The 20,484-nt window shown below is 47.8% G+C and overlaps 1 protein-coding gene across 1 annotated transcript in view; it reads right to left on the reverse strand.

Moving 5' to 3' along the window:
* Positions 1 to 20,484, reverse strand: part of RNF11 (ring finger protein 11) — a 106,156-nt gene that overhangs the window by 70,790 nt on the left and 14,882 nt on the right. Inside the window, exon 4 of the transcript XR_013621940.1 lies at positions 8,767 to 9,138. The gene's annotated coding sequence lies outside the window, so the exon portion shown is untranslated. The remainder of the gene's footprint in view (positions 1 to 8,766; positions 9,139 to 20,484) is intronic.

Consider the following 20,484-nt stretch of genomic DNA (forward strand, 5'->3'; position numbering starts at 1 on the left):
ATGCGGTGCCCCAGGAAGTCGACGGCTGTTACGCCAAACTGGCATTTCGCCGGGTTGATGATGAGGCCCTGCTGGCCGAGGCGCTCAAAAAGCTTGCGCAGGTGGATGAGGTGCTCCGCCCGGGAAGTGCTGGCGACGAGAATGTCGTCCAAGTAGACAAAAAGGAAGGTGAGGTCGCGCAAAGCCGCTGGAAGGCCTGGGCCGTGTTCTTAAGGCCGAACGGCATGCGAAGGAACTCGAAGAGGCCAAAAGGTGTAATTACCGCCGTCTTCGGCACGTCGGCTGGCTGGACGGGTACCTGATGGTAGCCCCGAATGAGGTCGACCTTGGAAAAGATCACCCGCCCCACCAAACGGGCGGAAAAGTCCTGTATGTGTGGTATCGGGTACCGGTCGGGGGTGGTGGCGTCGTTGAGGTGGCGGTAATCGCCGTATGGTCGCCATCCGCCACCCGGTTTGGGCACGATGTGCAGGGGCGAGGCCCACGCGCTATTCAAGCGCCGCACAATGCGCAATCGCTCCAGCGCATCGAATTCCACCTTCGCCACGGTGAGTTTGCCCGGGTCGAGGCGGCGAGCCCTGGCGTAGACCGGTGGACCTGTGGTCGGGATGTGGTGTTTGACGCCGTGTTTGACGGCGACGGCCGAAAACGACGGCTGCGTGAGGGCGGGAAACTCGGCGAGCAGGCGGTGAAATCATCCACGGCCGGGAGCGCGCAGGCTAGCTTGGTCGGAGCGGAGCCGCTCAATGAGCAAGCGAGCAAGCTGAAGGTCTCCGCGTTGATGAGCGGGCGCCGTTTGACGTCGACCAAAAGCCCATGTGCGCAAAGAAAATCTGCACCAGCAAGGCCATGGGCATGTACGCCGTGATGAAGTCCCACCTGAAGTGCTGGCCCCCGAAGCAGAATGGGACGCTGCGCGAACCGAAGGTGCGGATGGAGGAGCCGTTTGCGGCGACCAAGGCGGGGCCGCAAAGCGCGGCCTGTTTGTCCTGAATCGAGGCGGGTATCACGCTCAGCTGAGCGCCAGTGTCGCACAAAAAACGCCGCCCGGAGGCTGCGTCCGTGATAAACAGAAGGCTGCCTGAATGGCCGACGCTCATGGCAGGCAGCGAGCGCCGGCCTGGTCGTTTCCCGACCTGCCGAAAGTGCACGGTGGGCGGCACGTTCTGGCCTTCTGCCCGAACTTGGTGTGGTAATAGCACATGGTCCGCTCTGGTGGAGGCTCGGGCGGTCGTGTTGGGTTCGGTTGACGGGGCGTCGCGGCGGCCGCTGCCGCCAGTGGCGCTGACTCGGCCGGTGGTGGCGCCGGTCATGGCGTGGGCGTTGCCTCGGTCGGCACAGGGTTCCAGGCGGCCGCTCCGATGTGTCGCCTGGCCGAGAAAAATTTATCGGCCTCCTTGGCCAGGGTGCAAGGGTCCGTGACGGGCGAGTTAGCCAAAGCTAACCGTACCTGCCTGGGTAGCTGCCGGAGGAACAGCTCGCGGAAGAGGAAATCCGGGCTGTGGTCGCCGAGTAGAGCCAGCATGTGGTCCATGCGCTCGGATGGATGGGCCTCACCCAGCTCCGGGAGGTCGAGTAGTTGTCGTGCGCGTTCGGTCTCCGTGAGTCCAAACGCACCGAGGAGTAGGCCTTTGAGCGCGCCGTATTTGTCGGCGTTCGGCGGGTTCTGTAGGAAGCTCAGGACCCGGGCCGCGGTGGAGGCGTTGAGCGCGGAGACCACATGGTGGTAGCGCGTTGTGCCCTCCATAATGTTCTGCAGGGCGAATTGAGTATCCGCTTGGGCGAAGCAGATGGCCGCGTGCGATTCCCAAAAGCCCGGAGCTTCAAAGCTACAGATGACTCCATCGCCGTGTTCTTGAAAAGGGGGCACCAATTGTGTGAGCTATGCTCGCACGATAAAACCGGACAAAATGAACGACGCCAGGAATGATGTTTCACTGAGCTATTTATTTCCAGCTCACTCGAAAGAACTCAAAAGCACTGAATCAGCCCATCGAACGGGCGGCAATTTATAAGTAAAGTTCAACACACAAAAGCCACGCCTCTCAGGCGGGGCGTGGTATGGAAATAGGTAAGCCAAGTGTTCGCCCGGGAAAGGCAAGTCTGGACACGCCCGGGCAAGTCCGGGCAAGTGACCGCTCGCAGGTTGTGTCATCGGCCGGTGCAAGGTAATTGTGTCATGCTTCCGGTAACCGCTACAATAGCCTATTTTACTCCAGGGGGTCGCAGGATTACCCACCCAAAATTTTGTTGTGATCGGTTCAGCCATTTTGGCGGTACCTGGGAACGTGCGGACGGACAGACAGACCAACGGACGGACAGACAGACCGATGGACATTTGATGAATTATAGCAAGATTATTTTGGTGAAGATTCAGATCTGGATTTTACAATTTAAAAAGTGATTCTTCACCGTAGAGAGATCGGGCCGACCCTGATATATAGCACGGTATCTCAAAAACTTGGTGGTTGAGTTGGTTGGGCGACAAGAACAAGTGGATTCGATTTTGGATCCGGTCCAAATTCAGATCTGGCCTATCAGTGGATACACAACGTAAACTGTTCAGCCTTGCAGAGGTACGCTCTCTACCGAGTGCCCGTTCTCGTTACTTCCGCCACTAAAGGTGGATGGAGGTTATGTTTTCATCTCTGTCCGTTTGTTTGTGAACAAAATATCTCAAAAAGCTGTGGACGGCTTGGGACGAAACTTGGTGGACAGGTTGGGTGTGTGACAAGGAAGAAATTTTGGTGCCGGATCCAGCGAGTGCGGTAGGGCCTTGATGATTCTTCACCATTGAGTGATATGGCCAATCAGGTGGAGGTATGTTCTCCACTGAGTGGCGTTATAGTTACTCCCGCCAGGGAGTAATGCATTCGATTGTGTCCGTCCGTCTGTGTGTGTGTTCGTGTGTGTTCGTGTGTGTTTGTGTGTGTGTGTGTGTGTGTGTGTGTGTGTGTGTGTGTGTGTGTATGTGTATGTGTGTGTGTGTGTATGTGTTCGTATGTTCGTGTGTTTGTGAACAAGATATCTGGAAAAGTTCTGAACGGATTTGGATGAAAGTTGGTGGGATGATTGCCCTTGGGATAAGGAAGAATTGATTCGTTTTTGGTGAAGCGCAGGATATTATTCCGGATCCAGGAATTTTTTGAAGGATTTTTTACCATTGGGAGATAGGGCTCAGCAGCGGCCACCCACGGCGGGAGTAAGCGCTCTACTGAGTGGCGTTCTCGTTCTCCAATGCTTCCCTTGATCCATTTTTTAAGTCATGGCCATACATCTGTTCCTCTCCAATCCCCTAGTATCTGTCCTGACGAATGAGCCCCTAAATATATCAGCTCACATTATGCTCATCTGCTCTACAAACTCCCCAATCACAATTAATATATATTTTCTGACCCTGGGGCTTCATTCTGTTTTAATTGTTGTATTTATCTACTCACTTACTTCCTTTCCACCAATAACTCCTCTGACAAATCTTCCCCACATCCTTGATAGATCCTCTTCACATCTAGCACTTGCACAATGATGAAGCAAATTAACAACTTGATGAGCTTGCCATCTCATTTTCATCACTAATCAGTCTCCCTGTGCTATTCCTCAATGGGCCCACACTTGTCCTCACCAGCTCTTTTGCCCATATAGAGGCCTTGCTATAATTATGACGTCATGGGTCACATGGTACAGGCGCCATCTTGTAAAATCGAAAACCTTTCCATCTCTATCACTGATACTGATCGATGGAACCAATTGAAACATGGCTAATTGTCAAGTGCTGCCCATGGGGAACAACATATATTCATGATGATGTCATCGGTGCCTTCATTTTGACGTCATAATTAGACAAGTAGAACGCCGATCGGTTTGAAATTTCTTGAGCATTATCTGCACAAAATCGTATGGGGAAAAAAAAAATTCCCCTTTTTTGTATGCAAGCTAGAGGCTCGTGTAAGAACTAACATGAATGACAAAAAAAAAAACGGACACAAGACAAAATAAAGGGAGCGAGAGACAAGATGGGGAGAGAGGGGGAAGCACACAAGTACAACACTTGAGAGCAGGGACATTGGGAGATCTGTGGGAATGAGAGGGCTTGGGGGGAGGAGGCGTGGGAAGGAGGGTGGGGGTGGGAGAGGTAAAAAAAACACATGGACACTGCAAGGACTTCCAGGAAAGAAGTTGGTATTTCAGAAAAGTGGAATTGGGGTGAAATTAGTGGGGGTAGAAAAGATCAAGGTTTTGGATGGGGGAAGATAAGAGATGGTGGTGAACAGCTGTTTTAAAGACCTGGAGGGATGAGTGGGATTGAAGGGAGTGGGGGAGTTTGTTCCAGAGGCGGGAGAAAAGAGGAATGAAATAATGAAAGATTGATGACGTCATCGGTCACGTGGTTCCGCAGCCATGTTGGATTGAACGTAAATGTACGTCGTCAATAAAGCGCACAACCCCCGTAGCTAATAAACACTACACAAAATACACCACACATACACGTCCTGGCGAGGGTCTGCAATATCTGATTGCTCTTTCTTGTTGATTATTTTAACGAACCTGCAAAACCGTATGTGGTCGTTAGGTGTGCGCCAACATGACTCGTGTGACCAATAGGAGATTTCTTTAAAACACGACTTGTGGCAGCGAGTCCTGGACCCGAGCCCAATGCCAGCGGCTGTGGCAGCCAAGTTGTCTGTCCCACGCAAGGAAGCCCGAGGGCCTCACTAACTTTCCGTTAAACTTCCTGATCAACCATGGTGCTTGGACCAACCATTTATAGCTCCATGTTTATACCAGGGAGATCGAAATCACATTCGTGCTTCATGGCGCCGAGTGTCGCATCAATCATAACGTGTGTCGTCCCTCGATGGATGTTAAGTTGGCGCCTTGTGTGCTATAAGGTGGACGTTACAGATCCACCTGTGTCCTTTGTGAAGAGTACCTGAGTTACTGCTGACATCTTGAAAAAAAATCACAAATTCCTTCCACCTTCAGTCGTCCGTCAGGCCTGGCCATGGCAGTTCGTAAAAGTCTTGGGCCAAAGATTTGAGCCAAAAACGTTCCTCGGCTGATCCCACCAGACGGTCACGTTCAGCGTGTTTAAATCTGTTAAAAGGTAGTAGTAGTGATACTTGTCGTAGTAATAGTGGTAGTAGTAGTAGTAGTAGTAGTAGTAGTAGTAGTAGTGGTGGTACTAGTAGTGGTAGTGGTAGTTGTAGTAGTGGTATTAGTAGTAGTAGTCGTGGTACTATTAGTAGTGTAGTGGTAATAGTAGTGGTATTCGTGGTGGTAGTAGTAGTGGTAGTAGTAGTAGTAGTGGTGGTATTCGTGGTGGTAGTAGTAGTGGTAGTAGTAGTAGTAGTGGTATTCGTGGTGGTAGTAGTAGTGGTAGTAGTATTAGTATTGGTATTAGTAGTAGTAGTGGTCGTGGTTGTGGTTGTAGTAGTAGTTGTAGTGGTATTAGTAGTAGTAGTGGTCGTGGTTGTGGTTGTAGTAGTAGTTGTAGTAGTAGTAGAGTGTGAGTAGTAGTTGTAGTAGTATTAGGGTGTGATTAGTAGTTGTAGTAGTAGCAGAAGTTTGTGTAGTAGTTGTAGTCGTAGTAGAGTGTGAGTAGTAGTTGTAGTAGTATTAGGGTGTGATTAGTAGTTGTAGTAGTAGCAGGTGTGTGTAGTAGTTGTAGTAGTAGTAGAGGTGTGAGTAGTAGTTGTAGTAGTAGTAGTAGCAGTGCGAGTAGTAGTTGTAGTAGTAGAAGTGTGAGTAGTAGTTGTAGTAGTAGTAGAAGTGTGAGTAGTAGTTGTAGTAGAAGTGTGAGTAGTCGTTGTAGTAGTAGTGGAAGTGTGAGTAGTCGTCGTAGTAGTAGTAGAAGTGTGAGTAGTAGTTGTAGTAGTAGAAGTGTGAATAGTCGTTGTAGTAGTAGTCGAAGTATGAGTAGTAGTTGTAGTAGTAGTAGAGATGTGAGTAGTAGTTGTAGTAGTAGTAGAAGTGTGAGTAGTCGTAGTAGTAGTAGAAGTGCGAGTAGTAGTTGTAGTAGTAGTTTTAGTAGTAGTATAAGTGTGAGTAGTCGTTGTAGTAGTAGTAGAGGTGTGAGTAGTAGTTGTAGTAGTAGTAGAAGTGTGAGTAGTCGTTGTAGTAGTAGTGGAAGTGTGAGTAGTCGTTGTAGTAGTAGTAGAGGTGTGAGTAGTAGTTGTAGTAGTAGAAGTGTGAGTAGTCGTTGTAGTAGTAGTCGAAGTATGAGTAGTAGTTGTAGTAGTAGTAGAAGTGTGAGTACTAGTTGTAGTAGTAGTAGAAGTGTGAGTAGTCGTTGTGGTAGTAGTAGAGGTGTGAGTCGTAGTTGTAGTAGTGGTAGTAGTATTAGTCGTGGTTGTAGTACCCTTGGTAGTAGAAGTGTGAGTAGTAGTTGTAGTCGTGGTAGTAGTCGTAGTCGTCTTTGACTAATTGTGCAACAAACAGCGATATATTGCTAAATTGATGTAATACAATGTTAAGAGTATGTACAGCTGTGATTGTTAAAACTAGGGAGGACATTCTAATGAGAAAAGTTTGAAGTAAAATGTTTGGAAAATACATCTTCTGTTACAAATACATTTGTCAATAAACTTTCATGTATCGGTACAAAAAATATTTGTCTCATTATTCTTTGTACAGGAATACCCCGATTTACGTGTCCCCGATTTACGTTGCTTCACAAATCCGTCATCACTTTATTAATACCACTACCTGATTTGTTTTGCCTCAACACACACTTACATCTCTGATATCATCTGTCCTTTCTCGTATCCGTCGCCTTCGCCTCCACCTGTCCTGTACGCAAACTACTTTGCGTCACAAATTTTTATCGTGTGCTGCGTCTTTTGTACCCTGTATAATCTGTGTTAACGTTTACTGCTGTACATGCACTAGTGCTGAGTACAGTATTTTTAGCCGCGTCGCAGACGCTGGTCATAGAGTGCCCTCTGCTGTTGTTGTTGTTGTTCTTCTTGTTCTTGTTCTTGCAGAGAAGACAAAACCTCAAAGCTCCACCCATTCTGGGAACCATAGCTCCACCCATTCTGGGAGAGGCTTCATATAAACAAATATCCACCATTTTATTAACTCGCATAGCTTTGAGGCCTGTTTTGTAGGCCCGTGGTGTCTTCCTCTCTCACACAGTTTTATTTCAAATCAAATTCGATATATCATTTCATTTTTCACAGTCGCTAACATAGTTTTAGACTCGGTTGAAAAAAAACGGGAAGAAAATCCGATGAAAGTTGCCCTTTATAGAACGAAATGAATTCTCAAAGGCCTGTAACTTCAAGTCCATTGAGATTTTTTTTTGTAAATCGCGGCATGGTCAGTCATACACCGCCCGAAATAACAGACGGGAAAATGCCGAGATATATATATATTTTGTTTAAATCGCGGCATGGCAGTCATACACCGCCCGAAATAACAGACGGGAAAATGCCGAGATATTTTAAAAATTCGTCCATTTGATGACAATCGTCACGATGAAATATTTAATTTATACGTCGTCACAATAATGTGGAGAGAGGAGCATAGCTTCGTTCACGTGTCGCCACATACGGGAAATTGCCGAGATATATATTTTTTAAATCGCGGCATGGTCAGTCATACACCGCCTGAAATAACAGACGGGAAAATGCCGAGATATATTAAAAATTCGTCCATTTGATGACAATCGTCACGATGAAATATTTAATTTATACGTCGTCACAATAATGTGGAGAGAGGAGCATAGCTTCGTTCACGTGTCGCCACACACGGGAAATTGCCGAGATATATTTTTTTTTAATCGCGGCATGGTCAGTCATACACCGCCTGAAATAACAGGCGGGAAAATGCCGAGATATATTAAAAATTCGTCGCCACACGCGGGAAATTGCCGAGATATATTTTCACTTTGCACAAAAATAACATCAAGTAATCGAATCAATAGGAATGTCCTGTGCCTATAACATCGACGTTATAGGCACAGCTGCATCTAGGCATTGTGTAACATCGACGCGGCTTTTGTTTTAATTAAAACTTTTTGTACTTGTTAGTAATTAAATGCAACATTGTGGGTCCATCTAGGACGAAGATGGGTGCATTAACACACAGCTTCACCATACCCTTCGTGGTGGTTGTACCCCACCCCTCCTTTCTTGTTCCTCCCCCTCCTCCCTCCCCCTGGAGACAGGCAGGAAGAGACCATGGCTAATATCTTGGTTGGAGACAAAACTATAAAAAAAATTTGTCCCCAGTCGCTCCAGTTGCCTGATCCGAACCTGACGAGTCATCTCAACATGACCATGATCGTCGACCATTTTGGGGATTTCCCTGCCAGATCTCGCGATGCTACGATCTAATGCTGAAATACCGTACAGATTGGAAGTCGCGAATCAGCCTAATCGACCAAATAGGAGCCGCACATCTCAATTTGAATTAGGCAGAGCAAGCCTGACGTGAGACGCGGTCTTTATACAGGATGTTGATAAGCACAGCCAATTAATCCCTTAAAGGGTCTCTCTTTAATCACTAGGGAGAACTACTACAGGTAGAATTCACCATGAGGGTTTAAATGTTATAGTCATGGGGAGGGGAATGTACAAGAAGCAATAACAAGTATGTAATAAATAAATAAACCGCTTACCCAACTACCGATCAAATGCATCCAATGAAACCAACAAACACATGCATCCCCTAAAATAATTATATCCTTATTGGGTACTCAGACACACCATGATAGAGAGACAAAAGCCGGTAGGACGCAACAGGAAAAGTTTTCTGGCAAACCTGGCTGAGTTGCTGGGGAGTCCGCAGCAGCCCTGGAAGGTGAACGGTGAGGAGAGAGAGAGAATGGAGTGCAAGGCTCCAGCCTTGGCGGAGCTTGACTCGGGTGCTTAACACGAATATCTGGTACAGCCATTTGTGCAATTGTCAGGGTGCTCTCCTCCCACTTCCTGCGTCTCCCCCATCTTTATGGCCTCGGGCCTGTGCATCACCAATGACACACCATGCCCCTTCCCTCTCACTCAAGATTGGACGTAGCCTCAATCTGGTGGGCAGAACGACTCCTCCACGACCCCCTTCACCCCAATGTTCTGAGGTGATACGGCCAGGTCGTGATGGTGGACAGCTTTTTCTGCCAATACTAGTGCTGCTGGCCTAGAAAAACGCAAAAAGAGACATTTAAGACAGATTACAGAGGGTAAACCAGTAAAATTGCGTCAAAAGAGTTGAAAATTCTAGACACAGACATTACGGTTGGTGGACATCATCTAATTAGACATATAAGAACCGCATATCTAATTAAATAGTTCAACAATTAATTACATCGTGCTTACTGTATTACATTCACTAAGGATAAGAACACTACACGAAGCATTATTAACCCCAAACAAGCCATTTCCACAACAATATATAGATGCAGCTTTCTGCAGCAAGGATTGTAAAAATGCAGTTTTGTGAAGGGGTTGGAGCGATGGCATTGCACAAAAGATGGATGGCATAGGCTCGGGGCATGGTAGGTGGACACGAGTAGTTGTATTCGCAAGAGCAAACAATATAGATAAAGTTTACGCTGAAGAGTTAAAAGTTAGGTACAGATGGGTAACCAAGTGAAAGCAAGGGGTTATGGGGTTATGTTTTCTTGCATTCCTCCAATAATAGTAAAGAGAAGTGGAGTTGCAAACAGAACAATCTATGTTAATCTCTGGTTGTAGAAATTGTGCTTAGAGCAGGCTTTTGAATTTTGAAAGCAGTGGGAAACATTTTTGGCCAAAAGGAGTGATTTCAGAAGGGTCCTAGAGATAGGGTGGGCCCTGGAAGGATAGGCCCTAGGTATAAGGTGGGCCCTGGGTATAAAGTGGGCCCTGGGAAGGTGGGCCCTAAACATATGGGAGGCAGAAATGTTTACAGTGGGGATTGAGGGAAATAATGGAGGCTTATTGCACCTCAAGGTTGGAAGAAAGGCTACAAAGGGAGGGACCACAAAATGGAAGGGGACACAGCAATATGGGGAAAAGATGGAATTTTCTATGTATTAAAAGTAGCAGCAGCTTCATGTCTGTTTCTTTCCAACTATGGATTGGACAGCTGACCTGACTCCACCCACAACGACGTCATAAGTTTGGAATACTGACTCCACCCACTGGCATTTTAATTGTAATGCAGTTCAGGCCAAACACGTCTTCGAACCTGTCATATTCGCAATCGCCAAGGCCTACCTTTACATTGCGAAACATAAATTTCCGGGAGCATGCAAGGCAGCGCTTCATTACCTATACACCACCCCCAAGAAGGGAGCGTTTTAGACTTTTAGTTCCGGAGGTCCCTGCTCGTATCAATAGAAACGAATGATACAAGACAGGTAACTAAGGTGGAGGATTCTGTGCGGATAGTAAGGATATGAGGGTACTTTTTATATTGTTATAAGACTCCTGGTACTGATGGAAGATCGGGATAGGAAGCTCCAAGAAGAAATGGGAAAGCGAGTTCAGAAAGGGAAGAGTAATGAAAATGGAAGATTTCAAAATGGCAGCTATCGATTGGGTCTAAGAACAAGGAAGAGGTAAGGTAAAGGTGGAAATTTCTAGATTTAGATGTAGATTGCTTTTTTAAACCAGTTTATAAACAACAATGAAATGGGAAAAGTATTGATAAACAAACCTTTGTTGGGGTAATTATCCAAATATTGTGGAGAAGGTTTTTTGGAGTTGTTAATGACCACAGCATAGTGCAATAAAAACTGATGTTAAGAGGCAAAGTTAGAGATAACTAAATAAAGCAGTTGGATATTATAAGGTCAGGTTTTGTGATTACGAAGACAGAGCCAGGTGGAGATTTGACCAGGTTAAGAGATCCGTAGACATCAAATAAATGGTCCTCACCATACCCCTCCCAAGACTGTCCCAGCTTTGCTCTCCCTCCCCCCAACCCCAAGCCCTCACCCTTCCCCTCACAACGCTGTCCAACCTTTGCTCTCCCCCACCCCAACCCCAAGTCCTCACCCTTCCCCTCACAACGCTGGCCAACCTTTGCTCTCCCCCACCCCAACCCCAAGCCCTCACCCTTCCCCTCACAACGCTGTCCAACCTTTGCTCTCCCCCACCCCAACCCCAAGCCCTCACCCTTCCCCTCACAACTCTGTCCAACCTTTGCTCTCCCCCACCCCAACCCCAAACCCTCACCCTTCCCCTCCCAACTCATTCCAACCTTTGCTCTCCCCCACGCCAACCCCAAGTCCTCAACCTTCCCCTCACCACTCTGCCCAACCTTTGCTCTCCCCCACGCCAACCCCAAGTCCTCACCCTTCCCCTCCCAACTCTGTCCAACCTTTGCTCTCCCCCACCCCAACCCCAAGTCCTCACCCTTCCTCTTTGCTCTCCCCCACCCCAACTCCAAGTCCTCACCCTTCCCCTCACCACTCTGTCCAACCTTTGCTCTCCCCCACCCCAACCCCAAGTCCTCACCCTTCCCCTCCCAACTCATTCCAACCTTTGCTCTCCCCCACCCCAACCCCAAGTCCTCAACCTTCCCCTCACCACTCTGCCCAACCTTTGCTCTCCCCCACGCCAACCCCAAGTCCTCACCCTTCCCTCACCACTTTGTCCAACCTTTGCTCGCCCCAACCCCAAGTCCTCACCCTTCCCCTCACAACTCTGTCCAACCTTTGCTCTCCCCCACCCCAACCCCAAGTCCTCACCCTTCCCCTCACAACTCTGTCCAACCTTTGCTCTCCCCCATGCCAACCCCAAGTCCTCACCCTTCCCCTCACAACTCTGTCCAACCTTTGCTCTCCCCCACCCCAACCCCAAGTCCTCACCCTTCCCCTCCCAACTCATTCCAACCTTTGCTCTCCCCCACCCCAACCCCAAGTCCTCAACCTTCCCCTCACCACTCTGCCCAACCTTTGCTCTCCCCCACGCCAACCCCAAGTCCTCACCCTTCCCTCACCACTTTGTCCAACCTTTGCTCGCCCCAACCCCAAGTCCTCACCCTTCCCCTCACAACTCTGTCCAACCTTTGCTCTCCCCCACCCCAACCCCAAGTCCTCACCCTTCCCCTCACAACTCTGTCCAACCTTTGCTCTCCCCCACCCCAACCCCAAGTCCTCACCCTTCCCCTCACAACTCTGTCCAACCTTTGCTCTCCCCCATGCCAACCCCAAGTCCTCACCCTTCCCCTCACAACTCTGTCCAACCTTTGCTCTCCCCCACCCCAACCCCAAGTCCTCACCCTTCCCCTCACAACTCTGTCCAACCTTTGCTCTCCCCCATGCCAACCCCAAGTCCTCACCCTTCCCCTCACAACTCTGTCCAACCTTTGCTCTCCCCCACCCCAACCCCAAGTCCTCACCCTTCCCCTCCCAACTCATTCCAACCTTTGCTCTCCCCCACCCCAACCCCAAGTCCTCAACCTTCCCCTCACCACTCTGCCCAACCTTTGCTCTCCCCCACGCCAACCCCAAGTCCTCACCCTTCCCTCACCACTTTGTCCAACCTTTGCTCGCCCCAACCCCAAGTCCTCACCCTTCCCCTCACAACTCTGTCCAACCTTTGCTCTCCCCCACCCCAACCCCAAGTCCTCACCCTTCCCCTCACAACTCTGTCCAACCTTTGCTCTCCCCCACCCCAACCCCAAGTCCTCACCCTTCCCCTCACAACTCTGTCCAACCTTTGCTCTCCCCCATGCCAACCCCAAGTCCTCACCCTTCCCCTCACAACTCTGTCCAACCTTTGCTCTCCCCCACCCCAACCCCAAGTCCTCACCCTTCCCCTCACAACTCTGTCCAACCTTTGCTCTCCCCCACCCCAACCCCAAGTCCTCACCCTTCCCCTAACGACTCTGTCCAACCTTTGCTCTCCCCCACGCCAACCCCAAGTCCTCACCCTTCCCCTCACAACTCTGTCCAACCTTTTCTCTGCCCCACCCTAAACCCAAGTCCTCACCCTTCCCCTCACAACTCTGTCCAACCTTTGCTCTCCCCCACCCCAACCCCAAGTCCTCACCCTTCCCCTCACAACGCTGTCCAACCTTTGCTCTCCCCCACCCCAACCCCAAGTCCTCACACTTCCCCTCACAACTCTGTCCAACCTTTGCTCTCCCCCACCCCAACCTCAAGTCCTCACCCTTCCCCTCTCAACTCTGTCCAACCTTTGCGCTCCCCCACCCCAACCCCAAGTCCTCACCCTTCTGCTCCCAACTCTGTCCAACCTTTGCTCTCCCCCACCCCAACCCCAAGTCCTCACCCTTCCCCTCCCAACTCTGTCCAACCTTTGCTCTCCCCCACCCCAACCCCAAGTCCTCACCCTTCCCCTCACCACTCTGTCCAACCTTTGCTCTCCCCCACCCCAACCCCAAGTCCTCACCCTTCCCCTCACAACTCTGTCCAACCTTTGCTCTCCCCCACCTCAACCCCAAGTCCTCACCCTTCCCCTCACAACGCTGTCCAACCTTTGCTCTCCCCCACCCCAACCCCAAGTCCTCACCCTTCCCCTCACAAATCTGTCCAACCTTTGCTCTCCCCCACCTCAACCCCAAGTCCTCACCCTTCCCCTCACAACTCTGTCCAACCTTTGCTCTCCCCCACCCCAACCCCAAGTCCTCACCCTTCCCCTCCCAAGTCTGTCCAACCTTTCCTCTCCCCCACCCCAACCCCAAGTCCTCACCCTTCCCCTCACAACGCTGTCCAACCTTTGCTCTCCCCCACCCCAACCCCAAGTCCTCACCATACCCCTCCCAAGTCTGTCCTAGCTTTACTCTACCCAACAACCCCAAGTCCTCACTATACCCCCCCCAAGTCTGTCCAACCTTTGCTCTCCCCCACCCCAACCCCAAGTCCTCACCCTTCCCCTCACAACGCTGTCCAACCTTTGCTCTCTCCCACCCCAACCCCAAGTCATCACCCTTCCCCTCACAACTCTGTCCAACCTTTGCTCTCCCCCACCCCAACCCCAAGTCCTCACCCTTCCCCTCACAACTCTGTCCAACCTTTGCTCTCCCCCACCCCAACCCCAAGTCCTCGACCTTCCCCTCACCACTCTGTCCAACCTTTGCTCTCCCCCACCCCAACCCCAAGTCCTCACCCTTCCCCTCACAACGCTGTCCAACCTTTGCTCTCCCCCACCCCAACCCCAAGTCCTCAACCATCCTCTCACCACTCTGTCCAACCTTTGCTCTCCCCCACCCCAACCCCAAGTCCTCACCATACCCCTCCCAACTCTGTCCAACCTTTGCTCTCCCCCACCCCAACCCCAAGTCCTCACCATACCCCTCCCAACTCTGTCCAACCGTTGCTCTCCCCCACCCCAACCCCAAGTCCTCACCATACCCCTCCCAAGTCTGTCCAACCTTTGCTCTCCCCCACCCCAACCCCAAGTCCTCACCATACCCCTCCCAAGTCTGTCCAACCTTTGCTCTCCCCCACCCCAACCCCAGGTCCTCACCCTTCCCCTCACAACGCTGTCCAACCTTTGCTCTCCCCCACCCCAACCCCAAGTCCTCACCATACCCCTCCCAAGTCTGTCCAACCTTTGCTCTCCCCCACCCCAACCCCAGGTCCTCACCCTTCCCCTCACAACTCTGTCCAACCTTTGCTCTCCCCCACCCCACCCCCAAGTCCTCACCCTTCCCCTCACAACTCTGTCCAACCTTTGCTCTCCCCCACCCCAACCCCAAGTCCTCCCCCTTCCCCTCACAACTCTGTCCAACCTTTGCTCTCCCCCACCCCACCCCCAAGTCCTCACCCTTCCCCTCCCAACTCTGTCCAACCTTTGCTCTCCCCCACCCCAACCCCAAGTCCTCACCCTTCCCCTCACCACTCTGTCCAACCTTTGCTCTCCCCCACCCCAACCCCAAGTCCTCAACCTTCCCCTCACAACTCTGTCCAACCTTTGCTCTCCCCAACCCCACCCCCAAGTCCTCACCCTTCCCCTCACAACTCTGTCCAACCTTTGCTCTCCCCCACCTCAACCCCAAGTCCTCACCCTTCCCCTCACAACTCTGTCCAACCTTTGCTCTCCCCCACCTCAACCCCAAGTCCTCACTCTTCCCCTCACAACGCTGTCCAACCTTTGCTCTTCCCCACCCCAACCCCAAGTCCTCACCCTTCCCCTCCCAAGTCTGTCCAACCTTTGTTCTCCCCCACCCCAACCCCAAGTCCTCACCATACCCCTTAAACATGGCTTAGTTTACACACAAAAGGGGTGAAGACCATTTAAAACAGGTATAAGCCCATTTAATGATAGTGCACCAGCAGGTTGATGAGTGACAAAAAGAAATGGGAGGCCTATGAAGTACTTTTTGCTTCCTCCGTTATGAAATAACAAAGTTGATATACCAACAGCAGAGAACCCTATGTGGAAAGTGAGGAAGGGGTGTTTGAGGAATTGAGGGTGGCAGGGCAGGAAGTAAGGAGACAGCTGGGAAAGCTGAGCGGAGATAAAGTTCCATGGCCAGCTGACGTGCATCTGGGAGTGTTGCGGAAGAAAGGAGAGTCGGCACTCAGAATAGGTAGCAACTATAATAACATCGTTAAGGGAAGATTGACATCATCTTAGCGTTGGTAGTGGAGAATGAATGGAAACCAATTTGAGACACATGAGGAGCCATTTTGACAAATCTAAATTGGTTAAGGATTCAGCAGAGATTTCCTAAAGGGAAGCCATGTTTTCATGGATTTGTCAGAATGTAATGAGAGGGAGTTACTAATTGAGGAGGTAAAGGGAATTCGGTTGACGTGATATGCTTTGGCCATCAGAGGACAGCAAGTTGGATTGATGACATGCTTGGTTAGCGAAGAATGGTTGTCTATGTGAGAATATCAGACCAGGAAGTTGTAAGTAAATAGGGGGTACCTGAAGGTTTAGTACTTACACTACTGGTTAAAAGTTTTAGAATACCTCAATTTTTCCAGTTTTTATTGAAATATAAGCAATTCAAGTCCAGTGAATAACCTGAAATGGTACAAAGGTAAGCAGTAAACTGCTCGAGGTTTAAAAAGTTTAAGTTAGCAAAAACGGGAAAATAATGTAAATTGCACAGTTATATTGTAAAAAAAGGCCTTCTTCAGGGAACAAGTAGTGGCTGTTCTGCAGCAATGTAAGTGAATTAAGCCTTGAAAGTTGATGCAAACAATTCCTACAGGTGTCCCAACCTCTGCTGATTACTTGATTACAAACCCCATGTCTGTATGAAAGCCGTATTGGAACAGACTGTTGTTACACCCTCTGAAGCATTATTTGGACAATATTGCACTGCAGGAAGTAGTATATTGGAAACTGGAGGAAACTCTGACAGGAAGAGGTCTGGCAGACCCAAAGCCACAACAGAATTAGAAGACAAGTTTCTGTTAGTCAACAGCTTGCGTGATAGGCGGCTCACAGGACAACAGCTTCAAGCACAGCTTAACACTGGTCGAAGTAAGCAAGTCTCAGTTTCAACTGTGAAGAGAAGACTTCGAGCTGCAGGTTTGACAGGTCGAGTGGCAGTAAGAAAGCCATTGCTAAGATGGCAAAATAAGAAAAAGAGGCTTGCCTGGGCCATGAAGCACCACCAGTGGACTACTGAAGACTGGAAGAAGGTCTTATGGACCGATGAATCAAAATTTGAAATCTTTGGTTCATCATGCAGGATTTTTGTACGCTGTCGAGTAGGCGAAAGGATGGTTCCTCAGTGTGTGACACCAACTGTCAAACATGGAGGAGGAAGCGTGATGGTCTGGGGCTATTTTGCTGGATCCAGAATCGGCGACTTGCACAGAGTGACTGGCACCCTGAACCAAAAGGGCTACCACAGCATTTTGCAGCACCATGCATTACCCTCTGGTATACGCCTAGTTGGTCAGGGGTTCATCCTCCAACAAGATAATGACCCTAAACACACCTCCAGGCTATGTCAAAACTACCTTCGAGGAAAAGAACAAGACGGTAGGCTTCAAATCATGGAATGTCAAGCACAGTCTCCAGACTTAAACCCCATCGAGCTGGTTTGGGATGAACTGGACAGAAGAGTGAAAGCAAAGCAACCGACAAGTGCAACACATTTGTGAAAACTTCTGCAACAGTGTTGGGAAGAACTTCCCGAACAATATTTGATTTCCATTGTAGAAAGAATGCCACGAGTGTGTTCGGTGGTTATATCTGCAAAAGGTGGCTACTTTGCTGAGTCAAAAATTTAAATTACATTTTGTTAAACAAAATGATTCTTTGATTTCTTTTTTTAGCTCCAATTGTTTATTTGTTCTGTGCTTAATTTCGGAGTACATTGAGACATTAAACTGTGTAAATTTCAATAAAAACTTGGAAAATTGAGGTGTTCTAAAAGTTTTGACCGGTAGTGTAGACCCTTGTTTTTTGTAAAATATATCAATGATTTGATCAGTGGGATTAAGAGTAGACTTTAAAATATTTACAGATGACACCAAACTTGGACACCAAATCGTCAAAGTTGGGGTTGAGGAGGTGGGAAATTGGGGTGATTAGATCCTGGAAGGCCTTAATTCTCTCAGAGCAGGACCAGGGAATTAGCAGATATGCCATGAACTATCGAGGAAAGTGGGATATTAGGCATGGGCACAAATGATAGAGATAGGGACTACCTCATGCAAGAGTTGAAATTCAAGTTGGAGTTGGAGAATTGAACTTCATGCAAGAGTTGGAGTATGGAACCAGGAAGAAGGACCTGGGTTTGTTGTGGATATGCTTTTTATACAGTCAGCACAGTTAAAAAAAGGATTTTAGGTTGCATTCCCAAAGGGATCATTGATAAGGGAAGGAGGTTACTTTCACATTATAAAGTAATTTATTGAAGCCTTACTGCAATTATTTATTTATTACCCTCAACCGAGGAGATCGTATTGCATTGGATCCATTTGTCTGTCTGTCTAATTGTCCACACAGAACATAAGTATGCTTTTATCTGCCACCATTGGTCCAATTTCCAAGAAGTTTTCACCATTGGAGCGCCTCCTCCTGTAAAAAATTTTTTATTGATAATTGGAAAAACCGAAAAACTTTGCACCTCTATATCTCCAAAACCACTCCATGGAAAAAATTCGTTGTCATGACTCGTTGTCAAGTACTCTCAATGGCGAACAACATATATTCATGATGTCATCAGTGCCTTCATGATGACGTCATAATTGGGCAAGTAGAACGCTTCGCCCTATCATTTTGAAATATCTTGAGCATGATATACACAAAAATTGTATGGGAGAATTTAATTGATGACGTCATCGGTCACGTGGTTAGGCAGACATATTGGATTGAACATAAATCTACGTCATCAATAAACCACACAAAAACGTCCTGGCGAAGGTCTGAAATCTCTGGTTGCTCTTTCTTGTTACCCTCGCTAGAGGAGAGGGTATTGCATTTGAGTCCGTTTGTTACTTGCCGGAATAGATTCCGGCAAGTATGTTGGTTGGTTGGTTTGTCTGTCTGTTTGTCTGTCTGTCTGTGCGCAGTACTACATCTACGTCGTTGCACATAGCATACTTTACACACATATTTGCCTTGCCCTGGAATAGACTGTGCCTAATTTTTAACTCTCTAGGCCCAAGGTCAAGCTCAAGGTCACCTAAAATGTGAAAATCGTTTTTTGCTAACTAGCAACGGTACCCACGCTACGGGCAGGGCTTCAATTGGGAGGCCCAAATGAAAAGGCAAAATATCAGCAATTGAAGGCTTTTTTTTAGTTTAAACGATTTATATAAACATCCGTGAAATCATATCACATGCAAATCATCAAAATCTAAACAGTATCTTTAGAATTTCAATAATAATCTTACAGCTGCCATGTTGGTGCTCACCGTCACTGCGATGCGAAGCGAAAGACGCCTAAGAGCTATCACATTCACAATCGCTACGTCGTATGTACTTCCGATACATGTTTCCTTCATAATAAAAACTACCAAGTCAACAGTTAAAAGGATTTTGAGCCGATAGGTGTTACGGCCTTGGCAAGATCGATGGAGACAGCGATCTGTTAGCTTATACACCGCCCAAATAGCTATGTGGAATTCTCTCATGTCGAGATTAAACCCACGTCGTTTGAACTTTGGCAGAGGCCATTATTTACTTTTAATGATCCAAAATGGCCGATAAAAAAGTACATTCCGGCAAGTCCTCTGTCTTTGACCGATTTTTCATCTCTTTGTCTGTTTGTTTGTTTGTTTGTCTGTTTGTCCGCACAGAATAAATATGATTTTCTCTGCAACCGTTGTTGGTCCGATTGACAGGAAATTTTCACCACAGGTGCAACTCCGCCTGTAGAATTTTTTAATGATAATGTAGACGTCATCAGTCACGTGGTTCGGCCGCCAACTTGGAAAAACTGAAAAACTTTGCACCTCCATAAAGTGCTGAAAAGAAAAAATTGAGACATGGCTTATTGTAAATAACTCTCCATGGGGAATAAAATATGTTAATGATGATGTCATAGGTGCCTCCATTATGACGTCATAATTCGACTAGTACAAAACTTCATCCGATCCAGATGAAATTTCTTGAGCATAATCTAGGAATAAATTAGTTTAGAAAAAAAGTAATGATGACGTCATCAGTCACGTGGTTAGGCCGCCATATTTCTTTTAACACAAAAGCCTTAAAAACCACTGAAAATACATCCTGGCGAGGGTTTGCAATCTCTGATTGCTCTTTTTGTTGTTGTACATTGTTTTGGTCACTGTTGTTGTGGAAGGACATATACCTGCTATACAAAGGGTTCAGAATAAGACTGTGAGATTGACTTCAGGTTTCGATAGGCTAATCCATGAGGAGTAGTTGATTGAGTCCCAACTATTTTTAAATATGAATTCCATCACACCTATGGTTGTTTGTCCTTGCTCTATTCTTTTTAAATGTTGAAGGACAAGCAAGGAAGCATCACATCCAATTTTTTAAGTCTTTCGTATGACTCGGCCGCGGTTTCAACCACTGACATCCCAGACTCAGAGCAGATACTCTAACCATTACACCACCTAGTCTGGTTGATGATCACAAGGAATCTCACAAAAAGGTTTCAGAAAATTATAGCCATAGTGAAAATAGATGCAAGTCAATATTTACTAGGTTAGATATACCATATATTAAGAGAGTGTCAAGCCAAGATTATTCACACAGTCATTAATGTATGGAATGGTCTCCCTGATAAAATGGTAGGAGAAAGAACATGAGATAGGTTTAAAATATAATTGGAGAGGTTCCAGCTAACCCAGCAACGTTGGCCCCACGTCGTAGTATTAGCTGGGAAGGGGCTGAATACTTTTACAACCTGTGAATTTTGATTTGTACATGTTTTCTGAAGGTGTTTGTGACATGTAACCTCCTTCATCTATAACAGCTTCTTCAGTGGTGAATAAAAAAAGTTCATTTGGAAAAATTGTTTAACTGCATAATTCATAATTAATTAATCTCAATGTGCCATTATTGGTAGGGTGTGAATACTTTTACAGGCCACTGCATTTTATATATATATATTTTATGTTGAAGGCTCCAGTGACGGCATGAC

This window comes from Myxine glutinosa, chromosome 1 (genome assembly GCF_964187855.1).
Source record: "Myxine glutinosa chromosome 1, kmMyxGlut1.1, whole genome shotgun sequence".
In the NCBI taxonomy this organism is placed as follows: domain Eukaryota; kingdom Metazoa; phylum Chordata; class Myxini; order Myxiniformes; family Myxinidae; genus Myxine; species Myxine glutinosa.